This window comes from Pan paniscus, chromosome 4 (assembly GCF_029289425.2).
Source record: "Pan paniscus chromosome 4, NHGRI_mPanPan1-v2.0_pri, whole genome shotgun sequence".
Lineage (NCBI taxonomy): Eukaryota > Metazoa > Chordata > Mammalia > Primates > Hominidae > Pan > Pan paniscus.
The window spans coordinates 22228334-22245784 of NC_073253.2; the positions used below are offsets into that span (position 1 = coordinate 22228334).

General features: G+C 39.4%; 1 long non-coding RNA gene across 1 annotated transcript in view; it reads left to right on the plus strand.

Annotated features, from left to right (window-relative positions):
• The window catches only part of LOC134730420 (uncharacterized), a 108970-nt gene that overhangs the window by 61095 nt on the left and 30424 nt on the right, over window positions 1-17451 (plus strand). The window contains exon 3 of the long non-coding RNA XR_010112179.1: window positions 9239-9319. This is a non-coding gene — a long non-coding RNA (uncharacterized LOC134730420). The remainder of the gene's footprint in view (window positions 1-9238; window positions 9320-17451) is intronic.

Here is a 17451-nt window from a genome sequence, read left to right on the forward strand (position 1 = left end):
CTGCCATGCTAAGCATGAGTAGGAAGACAAGGTTGCCTGAGACTGTCCTTGTTTTTAGTTCTGTCCCAGTTTCTCCAGTCTGCATCCTGGAAAAGACCTCGGTACCAAGCAATCTGAGACAATTGGTCACCCTACTTTCAAAGTCAGAAAGGCAAGATTCATAGCAAAATGCTTCAACTTACAGCATAGTGCCAAGAAGTAGGACTGCTAACATCATGCAGAGGCCAGAGGGTAATGCCCACCCAGTAACTAAAGACCTACGTCATCACAGTGGTTTGCCCATTACAAAGGTCATGTGATTTTTTTTGAGTGCTCCACATAAGTTAAATAAGAGGTGTTTTGTCCCGGTGTTATAAAATGTTTTTAGATCTGGGTTATTGTCCCTTGTGGTAATTGAGACTAGAATGGGAAGTAGTCATTCCTCTGTTTTCAAATAGATTGCACTCTTCCTTTTAACTCAGATCGAAGGGGTCCGTGATTTAAGGTTAATAGTTTTAAGTTAAATATCTATTTCTTTGAAAGGCAGAAGAAAATATTGTGGGTTTCTCTAATGGCATTGAACATTTCCTGCCACATTTCCTGTTTTATAGATCATCATGGCAGACATTGGTGGTTAAGCAAGTCAGGTCTGGGGTCTGGCTTCAGATTCCCTGGGTTCAAATCTCATCTCTCTACCTTCACCGGCCAGACCTTATGGCTCTTACTTAAACTCATGCTGACTTGGTTTTCTCATATATAAAATGGGGATGATGTTAGTAAAAGTAATATTATTTATCTTGAAGTTTTTTTGTTAGGATTATATGAGATAATGAGTAAGCGCTCTTTCAGTGTTTCTGGCACGTTAAAAACTCTCAATAAATGTGTTTCTGTTCTGTTTTTTTTTTTTTTTTTGAGACGGAATCTTGCTCTGTCACCCAGGCTGGAGTGCAGTGGTGCGATCCTGGCTCACTGTAACCTCCGCCTCCCGCGTTCAAGCAATTCTCTGCCTCAGCCTCCCAAGTAGCTGGGATTACAGGTGCCCGCCACCATGCCTAGCTAATTTTTGTATTTTTAGTAGAGACAGGGTTTCACCATCTTGGCCAGGCTGGTCTTGAACACCTGACCTCGTGATTCAACCACCTCGGCCTCCCAAAGTGCTGGGGTTTCTGTTCTTTTAAATTAATGTATGACTCCTCCACTAGGTTTAAGCTCTTTGATCACAGGATCACTGTATACTTTTGCCCACCTGTTCATCTCCAGTATCTGGGATAGAGTAAGCATTAAATACTTGCTGCTATTATTAGAACTAATTTAAAAAATATCTAAAGTCTTCATACCATATTTTTTTTCCTGTCTGGATTTCTCTTTCTTACAACTTATCCTTCTTAGACTTACAAGAAAAATGTAAAAAAAAAAAAAACCTTGGAAATTCATTGGGGGTAAGTATTTGAGAATTATTATGAAGATATAGGCATATTGGCAATCCCAAACTTACTGTCTTCTAAAACGTCTGAGACAGACAGAATAGAGTGAAACACCAATCTGGGAATCTGAAAATCTGTCTTCAGATTATTTCCCTGCCAAAAAACTTTTCCATGGTGTTCTCTTTAAAATCTTTAAAATTAAAGGGTTGGACTAGATGAGGTCTGAGGTCATGTCCAGTTCTAGACTTTAGCAATTCCAGTAGAGAATAAAACAAGACAGCATACCATTAAGTACCCAGTTGTGTACTGAACAACATGATAATGCTTTTTAAAAACATCGTTTCTTTCTCTAAAAAAAAAAAATCCTTCAAGTGCTAATGTTTTTCTTCTGAAAACCTGCTTTCTTTGCGCTGGACTACTCTGATTCAGATGGAAAAAGCTAACACACCTGGGTAGATGATTCCCCAGCAGCGGAGAGCATCTGACAGCAGAAACACAACTGACATTATTGCACACTATGTGTCAATGAGGGAATGAGTATGGCTCCTACCTAGAAGGTTCATGAGCTGAAGGAGGCTGGCAAATTACTCCATAATTACAGCTGTCTTCGCAGCAAGGCAGAAAACAACAAGAAGCATTGCCTCCACATCTTGAGATAGCTGAACATCGCACCACCTTTCAAATTGCTTTTTTTCTCTTGTCCTTCTGTTTGTACTTTTTCTTTCTGTAAGACAAATTGCTCTAGTCCTCTTGCTGTGAAAGCATGTAGTGAGTTGCCCAGCTCTAAGTCCGATGGCATAGGATACTCTCCAACTTGAATTTGCTAAATGTAGGTAGGAGATCATTTGATTTCTCTTGAGTTCCTCAGTTAGGAGGAGTCTCATAAAAATCCTTCATAGGCTCTAAATTATCACTTAGAATTACTTTCCTTCCTGTGATGGTACCAGAGTGATTGACTCTTCCAAGTATCACTGCTAATATCAGGCAAGTCTGAGAAGGAAGACAAATATTCTAGTCCAGAAATCTCACTCTATTAGGAGAGGCAAGATCTCCATTTGCTTTTCTCGCTAACACTTTGTTTGTTCTGGCACTACTTTCTCTCTCATCATCCACAATCCTTTTGGAATAGAAATGCATGCATAGAAGTGTAGAGTTTGCTTCTAGTTGAAATTCCCCTTGTTACTTAAATACTCAAGGGATTTGTTTGGTGATTGTTGTTTAAGCATGGCTATTTCTGGTAAGGAGACTGCACAAGTACCTCTATGTAGAGCTATGGAAAAGGGTACAGCGGTAGTATCCAATAATACTAGTCATGACTAGTCTAGTCATTGGTAGTGTCTAGGCTTCCTTCCTGCTAAAAGTAGGGAGGAGTAGGAGAAAAGCTTCCATTGGATGGGAGATACTTTGTGCACAATTTTGTTTGTCCGAGAATTGATGGCAAACAGGAGTTGGTTTAGACCAAAAGGCAAGGCTCCCATATTCTTTTCAGTGGCATCCTCTATCAATCTTATTTCCTGGCCTTCCAAGCATCTAGGTGGGAAGTGACATGCTTTGAAATTACTGATTCTTAGAGTAGCAGACTAGTTAGAGGTGTCCTGCCTGAGGATGTAGCCTTTTACAAGGCTGGTTCCCACCGGGTCCTTTTCTCCTTTTCCTGTTGCCTAATCCAAGCTCCCTGTTGAGCACACCTCTGTTCAGTTGTCTCAAGACTATGTATATACCCAGAGCTCTTTCTCATTGGAGCTAATTGGAGCTGTCTCTGATGCTACTTCTAATCCTGTATGTTGATTATGCTGTTTGCTACTCCTCAGTAGGGTGGGCAAGTGGGCATGTGTGGTTTAAGACTCTCTTAGGGTTTTGTGGGAGGGAAGCCAAGCATAATTTTATTGCATGGTGAGGGGGAAAGGGAGCCCCTGAAGTTAGAGAGTGAAATCTAGAAAGAACCCTTTCTTATTCTTTTCTCATTGTTTGTGTTCTGTGTTTGGGTGTTTACTTGTTGTCAACTGCCTGTCTCTCAGGAGCTTAAGCTTTGTGACAGCAGAGACTATTGTTTCCACTCATTCTGTGTTATCTAGACTAATTCAGTGCCTAACACATACATGATGCTCGATAAATATCTATTAAATGGAAAAGTAGAAATCCCTTTTAAATTATGGGTCAGAGTGTAGATATGGATGCACATGTGTGTCATGCACGTGCATGAGAGATAAGAGAGAGAGAGAGATTTGGGAAAACTGTTTACATCAGAGCTTCTCAAACTTTTTTTTGCTCACCGTGTTCTTAGTGTTTAAATTTTTTTCTTACAGCATTCCTAGGCCAAAATAAATAAGTAACAGTTCAATTAAGTGGTTAGGTCCAAAAACACTTGAGTGTTTATGTCCTAACAACTTATTGGCCATTTAAAAAATTACACATCAATTGAAAAAATATATTTTTGTTTGACTCTTATCTAGTATGACATACAAATGGGGTGTGTGTGCTTATTGGGCTTCATGCAGCTTCTCAAACTTTGAAATCAGATGAGACGTTGCAAGCCTTAGATCCTGTTTCACATTCTACATTGATTTTCATGTGGTACCTGCTCATAGTAACTGCTGAGAACCTAGTTTTGCATAGGCATGATGTCACCAAAAGGAAGCTAGGAATCAGTAATAACACTGTGAATAACTCAAAGCTGGTAGTTTATGGAGTATTTGACAGATATTCAATATCTCTGTGTTTCCCTCTGAAATTCAAAAATATCTTATCATGAATTCATTGTGGCATGCTGAGGTGCTTTGGTGCAAAGTTTGAGAACTGTATGGTTACATTCATGTTGATTTCAAATACTGGAAGAATCACGGGAAAAGATATTTTATGATAATAAACAGTAATACAACTTTTAATCGTATTGTGGAATTACTTTCCATTTATGGCTAATTATCACTCAATAGCAGTCATCATTACATGTGTCTTAGGTTAATTTTGCTAAGTTGAATTTGATTAAGAGTCAGCTCCTTACTTTCAAAGCCTATGACTCTAAAGCAGTGAGACTAATTTCTCAGATAATACATGTGAATTGGTTTCCTCACTTTACATCCTACAGGTTTAACCTTTACACTTTGTGACCTATGGAACATGGTTGTCTGCTTACAACTTAAAAAAGGGAATGGGGGGAGAGTACTGCTGATTTTGCTCACACTCTCAGCATTAGAGGACTTACAGCATCTGCAACACATCACAGCACTTGTGTCAACCTACAAATTATCTGTTAGAACTGGAGGAATTTACTTAAAAGGCTTCCAGTGAAATCCTATGACAAATAGGTACAATCTAACCTCACCTTTCTCACTATATGCTTTATTCTTGGCATTTATAAATGTTCATTTCTGTTGTGCATTCTTGAGTAAATTTGGATTTTGGAAGAGAATTTATAATGCTTATCATTCCTTCTATAGAACCCAGCTAACCACTGCTCTTTCTTAGCTGAAATGTGAGATCTCAGAGGGTTAAGTGAGTTTCCCCCACACAAAAAGTCAACATCAAGTATTTGTTTAAATGTGGACTTCTTGACAAACACATCTCTCCATTTGCAAGGCCCATGAATTTAAAGCATCCAGTAATAACAGGCCTGTTCTTCTTTTCTGAGCTGGAAGCTCCTCGTGAAATGGTATCCTGCCAAAGTGCCACTGCAATAAACTCGCATCCTAACATTGGTGTCAAAGTGCCAGTGAACCAAGACTGGCAGCGGACTAATTTGGGAGAATTGTCTGCCTTAGCCTTCTTCACTCACTCCTACTGATCAACTCACCCCCACAAGCTATTCAGCTTGTCAGTTGTTCCATGGGTAGAGGGAGGAGGGGATGAAAAGGAATTAGGATATGCTTCTCCCTTTCACTTAATACCTAGTGTCCTCCGCAACACTGGTACGTCCTTTAAGAATGCCGGGAGCTCTCTTTCTCCATTAGAGGAATGACTTCATAAGACTCTAGAGGTAAGAAATACACCCCTAGCTAAAGGTGGCATTATTTATAATATGCAAGGTTTTGACAATATGTAACACTTTTACAGACATCCTGAAATAAATTGAATACTTAGCTACAAGCCTGTCTGCACTAATAGATGTCTTGCCTGATTAGTTAATTATCTGTTTCCTTCTATTAAAAATGATCAATCAAGTGAAGGGAAGGAAGCAGCTGCATTGCTAGGGACAGTCAGGTGGGTGAGAACCCTTCTGCAAAGTTGGTTTGGAGTAAAGAGCTACAAAAATGCAATCTGTGAGCTACTAATGCCTACTTTTTGATAAACTAAGCCCTGGCTCTCCATGGCCACACTTGAAGCCACAAGTGCAGATTTGACCTTTTTCTCTCAATTCATTATGTATGTATAAAAGGGATTAATAAAAATTCTGGCTTCAGTGGCATGAGCCTCCTATGGGATAATATGCAGAAAGCTCCTAGCACACAGCAAGCATACAATCATTTATTTTTTCTCTTTCTCCTCTTCCTTATGATTATTGACTTAACTACCTGAAATTGGTACACCATGATGAAACTTTGCATTAATGCAAAATGGCCCCAAATGTTTGATCTGTAGTTGAATATCACATGAGAAGAAAAATATTTAACTATAGAAGTCCTACCTAGCATGAAGAAATTAGGCAAAATGAATATGGGCCTCAGAGGTCCTGACTTCTTATTTGTAAGAACAACTTACCCTAAGGCAGTGATTCTCACTCACTATGTAGCTTGTGAACTGCTCACAATGCTTAACAAGCAGTGTGTGGCTCATTATAGCCTGATTTACTACCTGTACACCGTGTGTGTGCTTCTGTTCCTCTCAGAAAGGAGCTTCAAATAAAATGTGTAGGTTCCACCCTCTGTATCTTGATATAGGGCGCATGGCTGTTCTGGTCATGAACCCAGAGTATTTGGTACCCCAAGGTGATGCCTTAATCCTCCCTTGTAATCATGAGGGACAAATGAAGGCACACATCATCACAGTAAGCAGTAAAAACAAGTTATAAATGTTAACATTTTACGCAAGCAGTAGCAGGAGAGGGGGTCGAGCTTCACAACTAATAGCGGGTGGTCAGCAGGCTCATGTTGTTAGAGAGGTGCCATCAGAGTGACCAGAAGACTTCAGATAAACATAATAATCTAAGAATTGCAAAGAAGGGGAGAGCAAGGTAGGAACAGTGTATGTATATTTCAGAGGGAGGGAGGGGAGAAGGGAGAGAGAAAGGAAAGTTTTCATTGGTTTTAAAGAGCAAGCTCATTTTTTTCCTTCTTCATTTGTTTTCTTATACCCAGAAAATTTTCTGCTCATGACTCCTTTCTGAAAGGTATCTTCTGTGCAACATGCATATTATGGGTATAATTTTTTCTCCTTTTAATGCAGTTGCTTTATAGTGAGGGGCCAAAGAGTTATTTTAATCTCACAGAGGCCAGGTTTTTCTGATTATATTTTTTAACCTTATTTTTTTAGTTCACACTGTCAGGCTTATAGGCCATCTTCTTCAAGACACTTCACTTTCATTTTCAATCAATTTCTCTCCACGACTTTTCACATAGCTTTCTTCACACTACTAATTTCACTTTAGAACTGGCATCCTATCCCACATCCCCGGACTTGCTGTGCTAACATGTTTAAACATGATTAGTCTTTATTAATGTAAAAGAGACAAAGCTTCAAGAATCACACACCTCTTAATTTGCTATAGTTCCAGAGGGGGACCTCAACGCTGGAAACTGAAAATGAATGGACTCCTTGAGAGGCAGATATACTGGGTGTTCTCCTGCTAAGTGGAAAGTTTTGCATTACGGTTGCAGACAGGATTTTCTTTAAGTTGCATTCCAGCTAAAATCCCTGCTATGTCGAATACCACAAAATATCCAAATAATTAAAAAACATTTCCTGGTCACAGATGATGATTAATATACTTTTGGCAAGTTTGTTACACATTTAGTTCAGAAAATGAAGGGATTTTGACATCATTATGGTGGTGTTTGACCTCCATTATGATCTTGAGAATAATACGAAAATACTTCCTTAATGCAGTATTCATTTTGTTATTCAACAAATATGAGCTAAGAATTGTTGTAAGCACTCAAGAAAGGGTGGAGTATTATGACGCTACCCACAAAGGACACAGAGTTTAGATGAACACTTCGTCTATTTAATACTTTCTTGAAATTTCTGTCTAAAATTTCAAAAGATTGTATATTTTATAAAACATATCCATAAATATACCTGTTACTTGATGTAAGTCTCCTATTTTGGGAGAATTTGATATGGGTTACACATATACAATAAGATGTTAACATAAGGCTAAAATATTAAGGGCCATATGTAGGAACAGAGGAGATCATTAGATCTGAAATCTAAGCTAGGGATATTTTCTACAGTTGCACATTAAATTTAGTTCCTGTGCGGGTCACAAAGGCCAATAAAGAAATTCCATGAGTCATGTAGTATTCATTTTCTAATAAAAGGATATATACCAGTTGGTAAGAAGAAAATGTTCCTGGAAATAAACAAGAACCTAACCATGAATTACTAAAATAAAAGAAAATATTGAAAGTATTTTTATAGTGAGGGGCCAAAGAATTATTTTAACCTCACAGAGGCCAGCTTTTTCTGATTATATTTTTTAACCTTATTTTTTCTGTTCACACTCTCAGGCTTATAGGCCATCTTCTTCAAGACACTTCACTTTCATTTTCAATCAATTTCTCTTTAATAGTGGCCTTTAAAGAAGATATGGAAAATGTATTCATACTGTCATTTCTTATGCTGACCCTTAGTAAAAATCAAGAGAATAATGCTGTATTACAATCATGTCAATGTGTTTCCATAGGGAATAGAATGAAAGAGTCACCAGGTCCCCTGGAGCTTGATGTTTTGTTGCAGCTAGAGGTGACTGTGTGTGCTGTCTATGCTTTGACTGGGGATGCATCAGAACACCAGCATTTCTCAGATGAACCAATCTAGACAGCCCATTGCCAGGCTCCTGCTGACAATGTTGATACCAATGCCACTGCTCTGCAGGCCTATGGACACTGGGCTGTTCCTGAGCAGTGTACGGGTCCTTCACCTTTCCAACCTGCGTCGTCTCCACTGCCCAAGCAGCTGTCTCAGTCTACTCTGCAACTATTTGGACCATCCTTATTTTCACCAGAAATGCTCCTGGACTTGTTCACCTGCTGCTGTGGCTCATGTTGGGGCACCACAAGATGACCTGGGGGCCTAAATAAGTGACTTGGGGACACCATAAGGTGGCTTGGAGAATTTCTTTTTATCAACTGCTTGGGAAGTATTTCAAAACTTAAACAACCAGAATGGTTATGTCAGTATATATCCCAGGTCCCCTGATAAGAATGTCATCTTTTTTTCCCACTAGACTCAATTAGTACTGTGTAGTCTCCTTTCCTGTGGACATTTATCATATATGTTTCTTATCTTATCTACTAGACTATAAAGTCCATGAGGGCAGTGTCTGAATCTGATTTGATTTCTATGCCCCAAAACACTTAGCACAGTTCTTCATACTTATTGAATACCTGTTGAATGAATAAATGAATGTGAGGCATTTATTCAAATCCCCTGGGTCTAGGCACATTGATGAAAACAGGTAAGCTGTCTTGTGATTTTTCAATCTCTATCATTTAGTTAGTTAGATTGTTAAATTAGTTAGCTGATTGTTAGTTGGTTTGAACACTTAAAAAAGTCCATCCTCGTCATAGGGGATGATATCTACATTTAATCATAAAGATGAGGTTTTTAAAAATAAAAACCTGCAGAAAGATAGATGTAATTAGACCCTAATCCCTGAAGTATTATATTTTCTCTTTTAGGTTGAGTACCAGTAGAAACCTCATATTTACCTGGAAGATTACTTTTAGGAAGCTTGAAGAATTCTCTCTTCCAACTTGGTTGTAAGTAGGATCACCATGTAATTTATTGTCTAAACTGGGACACTTTTTTAAAATTATTATTATACTTTAAGTTTTAGGGTACATGTGCACAATGTGCAGGTTAGTTACATATGTATACATGTGACATGCTGGTGTGCTGCACCCAATAACTCGTCATTTAGCATTAGGTATATCTCCTCATGCTATCCCTACCCCCTCCCCCCACCCCACAACAGTCCCCAGAGTGTGATGTTCCCCTTCCTGTGTCCATGTGTTCTCACTGTTCAATTCCCACCTATGAGTGAGAACATGTGGTGTTTGGTTTTTTGTCCTTGCGATAGTTTACTGAGAATGATGGTTTCCAATTTCATCCATGTCCCTACAAAGGACATGAACTCATCATTTTTTATGGCTGCATAGTATTCCATGGTGTATATGTGCCACATTTTCTTAATCCAGTCTATCATTGTTGGACATTTGGGTTGGTTCCAAGTCTTTGCTATTGTGAATAGTGCCGCAATAAACATACGTGTGTATGTGTCTTTATAGCAGCATGATTTATAGTCCTTTGGGTATATACCCAGTAATGGGATGGCTGGGTCAAATGGTATTTCTAGTTCTAGATCCCTGAGGAATTGCCACACTGACTTCCACAATGGTTGAACTAGTTTACAGTCCCACCAACAGTGTAAAAGTGTTCCTATTTCTCCACATCCTCTCCAGCACCTGTTGTTTCCTGACTTTTTAATGATTGCCATTCTAACTGGTTTGAGATGGTATCTCATTGTGGTTTTGATTTGCATTTCTCTGATGGCCAGTGATGATGAGCATTTTTTCATGTGTCTTTTGGCTGCATAAATGTCTTCTTTTGAGAAGTGTCTGTTCATATCCTTCACCCACTTTTTGATGGGGTTGTTTGTTTTTTTCTTGTAAATTTGTTTGAGTTCATTGTAGATTCTGGATATTAGCCCTTTGTCAGATGAGTAGGTTGCGAAAATTTTCTCCCATTTTGTAGGTTGCCTGTTCACTCTGATGGTAGTTTCTTTTGCTGTGCAGAAGCTCTTTAGTTTAATTAGATCCCATTTGTCAATTTTGGCTTTTGTTGCCATTGCTTTTGGTGTTTTAGACATGAAGCCCTTGCCCGTGCCTATGTCCTGAATGGTAATGCCTAGGTTTTCTTCTAGGGTTTTTATGGTTTTAGGTCTAACGTTTAAGTCTTTAATCCATCTTGAATTAATTTTTGTATAAGGTGTAAGGAAGGGATCCAGTTTCAGCTTTCTACATATGGCTAGCCATAAACTGGGACACTTTTGAAGGTGAGAAATGGCACTTTTAATAATTATGCCTGACCACAGGCACTAGCCGAGACTGTCCCTGTGCAAACAAGAAAGTATGGTCACCTAGCTAAACATTTATTTTTAATTTTTGAATGACTGATTTTCGGTGTGACAATGTCTTCCATCTCCTTCAGTGGCCATAAAAGAGGCCAGAAATGTCACAATTTGGACATTTTACACTTCCCCAAATTGCATTTTTAATGTATGCAACAGATCAGGGTCTTTCCTGTATCCTTCATTCCACCTCAGAACACAATCTCAATTCCTAGGCATAGAAGGGAATAAAATAAAAATGGCATTCTTTTTTATTCTAGAATACAGAAGATAAAAACTTACACAGATGCACCTCAAGCCAAGCAGCAGGTGAAATTCTTAGAGAAAACTGATTTTCAGGAGATGACTGGAATTTTAAATTGTAAGCTTTAAAATTTGGTAAGATTCTAATGAAAAGGATGGACGCAATTTTGGCGGGAACACCTATCAGCACTTTTTCTTTCACTGGAAGGGATATTTGATCTTGACTTAGAGGAACATAGAAGTAGGCATAATGCTTGACATGAAATAAAATAGAAGCCTAAATCCATGGGGAGGCAATTCTAGCTGAGTGATCAGTCATTCACTTACAGTATGAAGCGCCTAGATTTATCACAGTAATATTCTTATTTGCTTTCTGTAGACCATGCAGGGCTCGTTATATTTATGCTGATGGCCTTGTCATCACTCCTGATGATCAAAATTCTCTTTGTTGGACTTATGTGACTCAGTAACCTTCAATAATTGAGGATGGAACATGATATTAAGGGCTAAGGGGAAAGTAAGTGTTTACAGTGAGATCTTCTCTCCCCTAATAAGAGACCAAAAGTTTGTCAGAAATCATCAGCAGGTTTTCTTGTAACATTAAAAGGAGGAGAAATAAGCGGACCCTCTGCTTTCATAAATCACATGAGTATCCAATAGTCTCCTCTTCACCCTGTAATTTGGAATGAAAAAATCTCTTGTGCATAAACTGCTTTCCTGAATCTAATACAATTAATCCAGAAGAGAAGTGGGAATGGATATCAGGTTTTTTTTCCTTCAAATTTTGTTGTTAATTAAAAAAACAATTATCAAGGATTTCTAATTACTTTATAAGTGCTGTATGGCCTGTACCTGCTCCTTAGCAAATTAGTAAGATAATGCTGGAAACATCTTATTAAACAGAATTACCCTTTCTCTTCTTCCAGATTCACACATCTACTTAATGGGCCTCTTCTTATGCAACACCTTTGTGAAACATTTATATCTATTAAGTTATCTCACAGTTATTAGCATTGTGCATTGGTTTCTAATTTTTTTTTTTACCCAGGACCTAATAAATTGATAGACTACTATAAGGTTGAGTAGAAACAGACACAAACTCTTCAGATCTTTAAAAATATTCCTCTAGAGTAAGTGGGTGCTCTGGAAATTATAAACTCTGATGTAGGGTATAGAGACTTATTGAAAAGATGATACCTAAAGGAAAATAGGGCCCAGAGGTCCACAGAAGTTTCCTGGGACAGAATGGGAATCTCTGTAATCAGGGACTGACAGGTGAAAGGCTATCCTATGGTCTGTATGTCTCCTCCAAAACTCATGTTGAAACTTAATTGCCATTTTAACAGTGTTGAGAGTTGGGACCTTTAAGAGGTGATTAGGTCATGAGGACTCTGTTTTCATGAGTGGATCAGTGCTATCAATACAGGAGTGGGTGCATTATCTTGAAAGATTAGCCCCTTTCTCTCTGGTCTTGGTGCTTGCTTACCCTTCTGCCATGTTATGACGTGGCAAGAAGACACTTACCAGATGAGGCCCCTCAATCTTAGACTTCCCAGCCTGTACCTGTGAGCCAGGTAAGTCTCTTTTCTTCATAAATTACGTAGCCTGTGGTATTCTGTTATAGCAACAGAAAACAGACTAAGACAAGCTAGAAGCAAAATGTGAGCCATTGGAGAATGCTGACAAAGGGAGCACATGAATGGGAGGGGTGACTGTGGACATCAGATCTGTCTGTGATATGCTGCTCAAAAAAACAGCAGATGGGGATGCAACTACTTCAGGGTTTCACAGAATATGTCAAGGTCTGTAGCCCATCCTTTACAGTTTAAGCAGAGTCAAGCTGAGAATGGAAAAGCAAGCTCCTGAAATATAGGGAATCATGACATCGTAAGTTTTAAACCATCTTTGAGAAGAGCATTGTACATCATATAATCTATCCTAGAACTATATGATGTTGGGGTTTGAATAGGTAGTTAAAGATTTTTTGTATTTTATAAATTTGAAGTAACTTTCATTTCATCTGGGTATATTTTTGTTATATTGTATGGCAGTTGCCAAATGAATCATCATTTCACGGTGATGGCACTCACTGCAATTTTTGTTGTTATTCAGTACTCTGTTGTTCTAGGAGCTGTGTCAAGATCACAATTTTGTTACCACAAATTGTCATATGAGGTTTGCTAGCTCATTCAGGAACACTGAGTGTATGCAGGGGAGCTGGGAGTAAGCCTAACATTCCCTCCCCTCTTCCCTACAGCTGCAGTTATCAGTCCACCAGGCCGTGAGTATCTAACTGAGATCAATCTGCAAATGCTTTGATGGCATGTATGCCAAGTCAGTATTTACCAGAGTGAGAGTCTCATTTTGGCATGCATCACTCATGAAATATTTGTAGACTCTTGGGGAAGTTTATGGAAATCCTTTTATTTGTAGGAATTAAAAAAAATTCATCATGAATACATAGTACTAGTAGGGATTTTGAGAGAACACTGGGTCCAGGTTTGAATTTCAAATTAGACTCAGAAAAATTTCACTGAGATATAGAAAAACACCAAGTAGAATTTAAGAATTGTAAAGCACGCACATTGACTAAAAGGTAAAGGATTTGAGATCATCGGACAAGAAATGAAGGTTGAAAAGTAGTTCAGTAAGTGATAGGATGAGTAGGTGGCCCTTACGAAGATCTCCCTTACTGGGGCCATTTAACTGAGGGAGTGATTGGATGGATGGATGTCGCCTATGAAGGGTTTCTTTGTGCCTGAGCACAGCTGGAAGGGGGTTTTCTTCCTGTGTCAGTGGGATGTACAAGGGAGAGCAGAGGCAGACTGGGGCGCATTGAGCAGTGGCAGAGTGGGGCACACTGAGCAGAGGCAGAGTGCGGCACATTGAGCCGTGGCAGAGTGGGGCGCACTGAGCAGAGGCAGAGTGGCGCAATGGCAGAGTGGGGCGCACTGAGCAGAGGCAGAGTGGGGCGCACTGAGCAGAGGCAGAGTGGGGCGCACTGAGCAGAGGCAGACTGAGGCGCATTGAGCAGTGGCAGGGTGGGGTGCATTGAGCCGTGGCAGGGTGGGGCGCATTGAGCCGTGGCAGAGTGGGGCGCACTGAGCAGAGGCAGACTGAGGCGCATTGAGCAGTGGCAGAGTGGGGCGCATTGAGCAGAGGCAGAGTGGAGCGCATTGAGCAGAGGCAGAGTGGAGCAATGGCAGAGTGAGGCGCGTTGAGCAGTGGCAGAGTGGGGCACACTGAGCAGAGGCAGAGTGGGGCGCGTTGAGCAGTGGCAGAGTGGGGCGCATTGAGCAGTAGCAGAGCAGGGCGCATTGAGCAGTAGCAGAGCCGGGCGCATTGAGCAGAGGCAGAGTGGAGCAGTGGCAGAGTGGGGCGCATTGCCAGACAGGCAGCTCACGCACAGAACTGGAGGAGGAGCATGGGCATCGGGCGGATCGGGAGGACGGGCGGCAGGAAGTCCCGGGCACACAGAAAAGCTCCCAGTGGACTCTGCAGGTTGCTAATGAGATAGGAATCCTTTGTCACAGTAATTAGGTTCATAAATCCGCAAGTTTCTAAATTTGCTGGAAGCAGTAATAAAAGAAGTCTCTGCTACTTTGAAATAAGTTTTTCTTCCTTCATTGTCTTCCACCAATGGACCTTGGGCAGCAAGAAGTTAGGTCTGATCAAGGTTGCCTGAAAGAGGTGAGAGAGGGGAAATGAAGGGAGCACAAGACATACTGGATCCCCTTATACGGTTTATCTAAGGCCGAGCAGTTCATATAAATTACCTGGAATGTACTTTATCTCCATCCTCCAACACAATTCTTTTAAGGTTTTCCATGGAAAGTCTTCACTCTTTATAAATTTATCCCACTAGCATACATTTGTTTTTATTCTCTCTTTATTTCACATACCTATTAGGCTATCCTTCTGTTTGGGGTTGGGCCCCATCTTGTTCTTTGTGACTTTCTTTATTATGCTAAGCTATTCTGGACACAATAGATTCTCAATAAATGTTTATTTAATAGATTAATAAGATTGTATTTGTATTCCTCCTTACGTCTCATCTAAAAAGGAGGTGTTTTCTTATTATAAATGTAGTGTTAATTGTTAAAAAAATTGAGATTTTTTTTTTTTTAATGGCCTCCTTCATGCAGGCATAGTTTGTTATTGGGGCTTTTTCATTACATCAGGAAAAATACTTTTAGGTATTTCCCTTCTAACCAAGAAGTGTACTAAAATATAAATTAACTTTGACTTTATAATACAAATATATTTTATGGAAATCTTGTTTTTTTTCAGAGCCTGTAAAGGTATGCTGCAGTAATATAGAGTAAGTCCAAAGTTGTTTTTATCCCAGTAAAAACATTTTCTTCAAAATGCACTTATTTCTGGGTTGTAATATTTTCATTTATAGGATAAGGATAATAATACCTCTTTCACTGATTTATTGTGATAAATAATGAATTAAAGTTATAAGATGTCAAGCCTTATGCAAACATTAGAATATAAGGACTCTTCGTTAATTCATTTATTCACTCAATGCATTTTAAAGCCTTTGTTTGTAAGAAAGCTAGTAGGTGCAGGTGTTATAGGGCAGGGGTCTCCAATCCTTGGGCCCAGGTCGATGGCCTGGTAGGAACTGGGCTACACAGCAGGAGGTGAATGAGCAAAGCTTCATCTGTATTTACAGCTGCTCGCCATCAATTACATTACTGCCTGACCTCTGTCTCCTGTCAGCTCAGCAGTGGCATTAGATTCTCATAGGAGCATGAACCCTAATGTGAATTGTGAATGCAAGGGATCTAGGTTGTGTGCTCCTTATGAGAATCTAATGCCTGATGATCTGCCACCATTTAGTTGCAGGAAAACAAGCTCAGGGCTCCCACAGATTCTACATTATGGTGAGTTGTATAATTATTTCATTATATATTACAATGTAATAATAATAATAATAGAAAAAAGTGTACAATAAATGTAAAGCAATTGAATCATCCTGAAACTGTCCCCTCTACCCCACCACCATCCCCCAGTCCATAGAAAAATTGTCTTCCATGAAACTGGTCCCTGGTGCCAAAAAGGTTGGGGACCACTGTAGAGGATTCAAAGATACATAAGGACCTAATTTTTCTCCTCTCCAGACAGGTGCCTGTTCATTTTATAACATCCAAAATTGTTAGCCTAAGTAGATAATCTTACGTGTAAACCAGCAGACCATGTAAGAGAGAGCAGATTTCAAAATTTAGTAAAAAGATAAGTCTGGCTTCATGATGTAAGTCTCTGGAAGGAAGAAGGCTTCAGGAAGTTAGGAAAATTTTCAGCGATGGTCTCATAGCTATAAAGCTGCAGATTAAAGCACTGAGAAAGAAAAGGTGGTAGTGTTCGGAGAAAACTATCTTCTGATATTTGAGGGCCCATACTGTGCAAAACACATTTGATTCATTCTGTGTGGTTGGCTCCATGGGGCAGAGTAGGAGCAATAAAGGAAAATTACAAGGGCACAGATTTCAGAATATTACAAGGGAGAAATTTCTAATGTGCTAAGCTATCCAGAACTAGAATAGGCTGCCTGAGGGGTGATGAGTTTCTTGTCACTGGAAGAGTTCAACCGCAAAATGCACTACCTTTTGCTTGAACTGGAGGCCTTTACGGTATTTTACAAAGCTGAATTACTGATACAAGGAGTCTACTCTCCAAGTTGGTCTCATTAAGCTGTGAGCTTTCCTTCTCTTGCTGCCATTTTGAGATCCCCTGTTCCAGCTCCTTCCTTCCCAGAAGAAATTGGAGAAAATGAAGGATAAGCCTCCTTTAATATTAATTCCATATTAAGTGTGGAGTGTTTCTCTATCAAGAGGAGTTTTCTATTTAAAGATAAACCTAGGGTCACAGATTTATGTTTTTACATATCGTTCTTTTCATTTTAAATGGAAACGGAGGTCTTTAATGTGGCACTCATATTATTTCTTTTCATTTTCCAAATATAAGTAAATAGCGATGGAGTGAGTGTTTTTGCCTTGATACAGCAATCTGTTTCCCTCCTCTGTTCTCAGTCAGACAGTTTTAAATTTTGGTTAGCTGCGTAAACACACTGTGATGGACGACATTAATAAATAAGTATTACACTGGCTCTGCTTGAGCAGTCCTTCTTCATCTTTATGTTTTTTGTTTAAATCCTGTGGGGTCTTAGAATGCTCTTTATAGAGATCAAGAAGATTAAGCAAAATTAGGTCTTAACTACATAATGGGCTTCTCTCTCCTGGCATGTGTCTCCCCTCTCTGCACGTGGTGACTCCCCCTGATATCAACAGGATATTCACAGATGGAGGGAAAAATTATGTTCTGGGAGAGCAGGGCACACAATGAGATTTCAACTTTCTCTATCGTTTCTAGCAGTATATAGCTTGAATAGGAATCCAAAATGAAAATGATAAGTAAATCAGCTAGCTACTTAAAGATACTTTCAAATTCATCTATTTCCCAGGGCAGGCTGACCTGTTCAATCTTGAAGCTGGAAGTATCATCCTAGTCTTG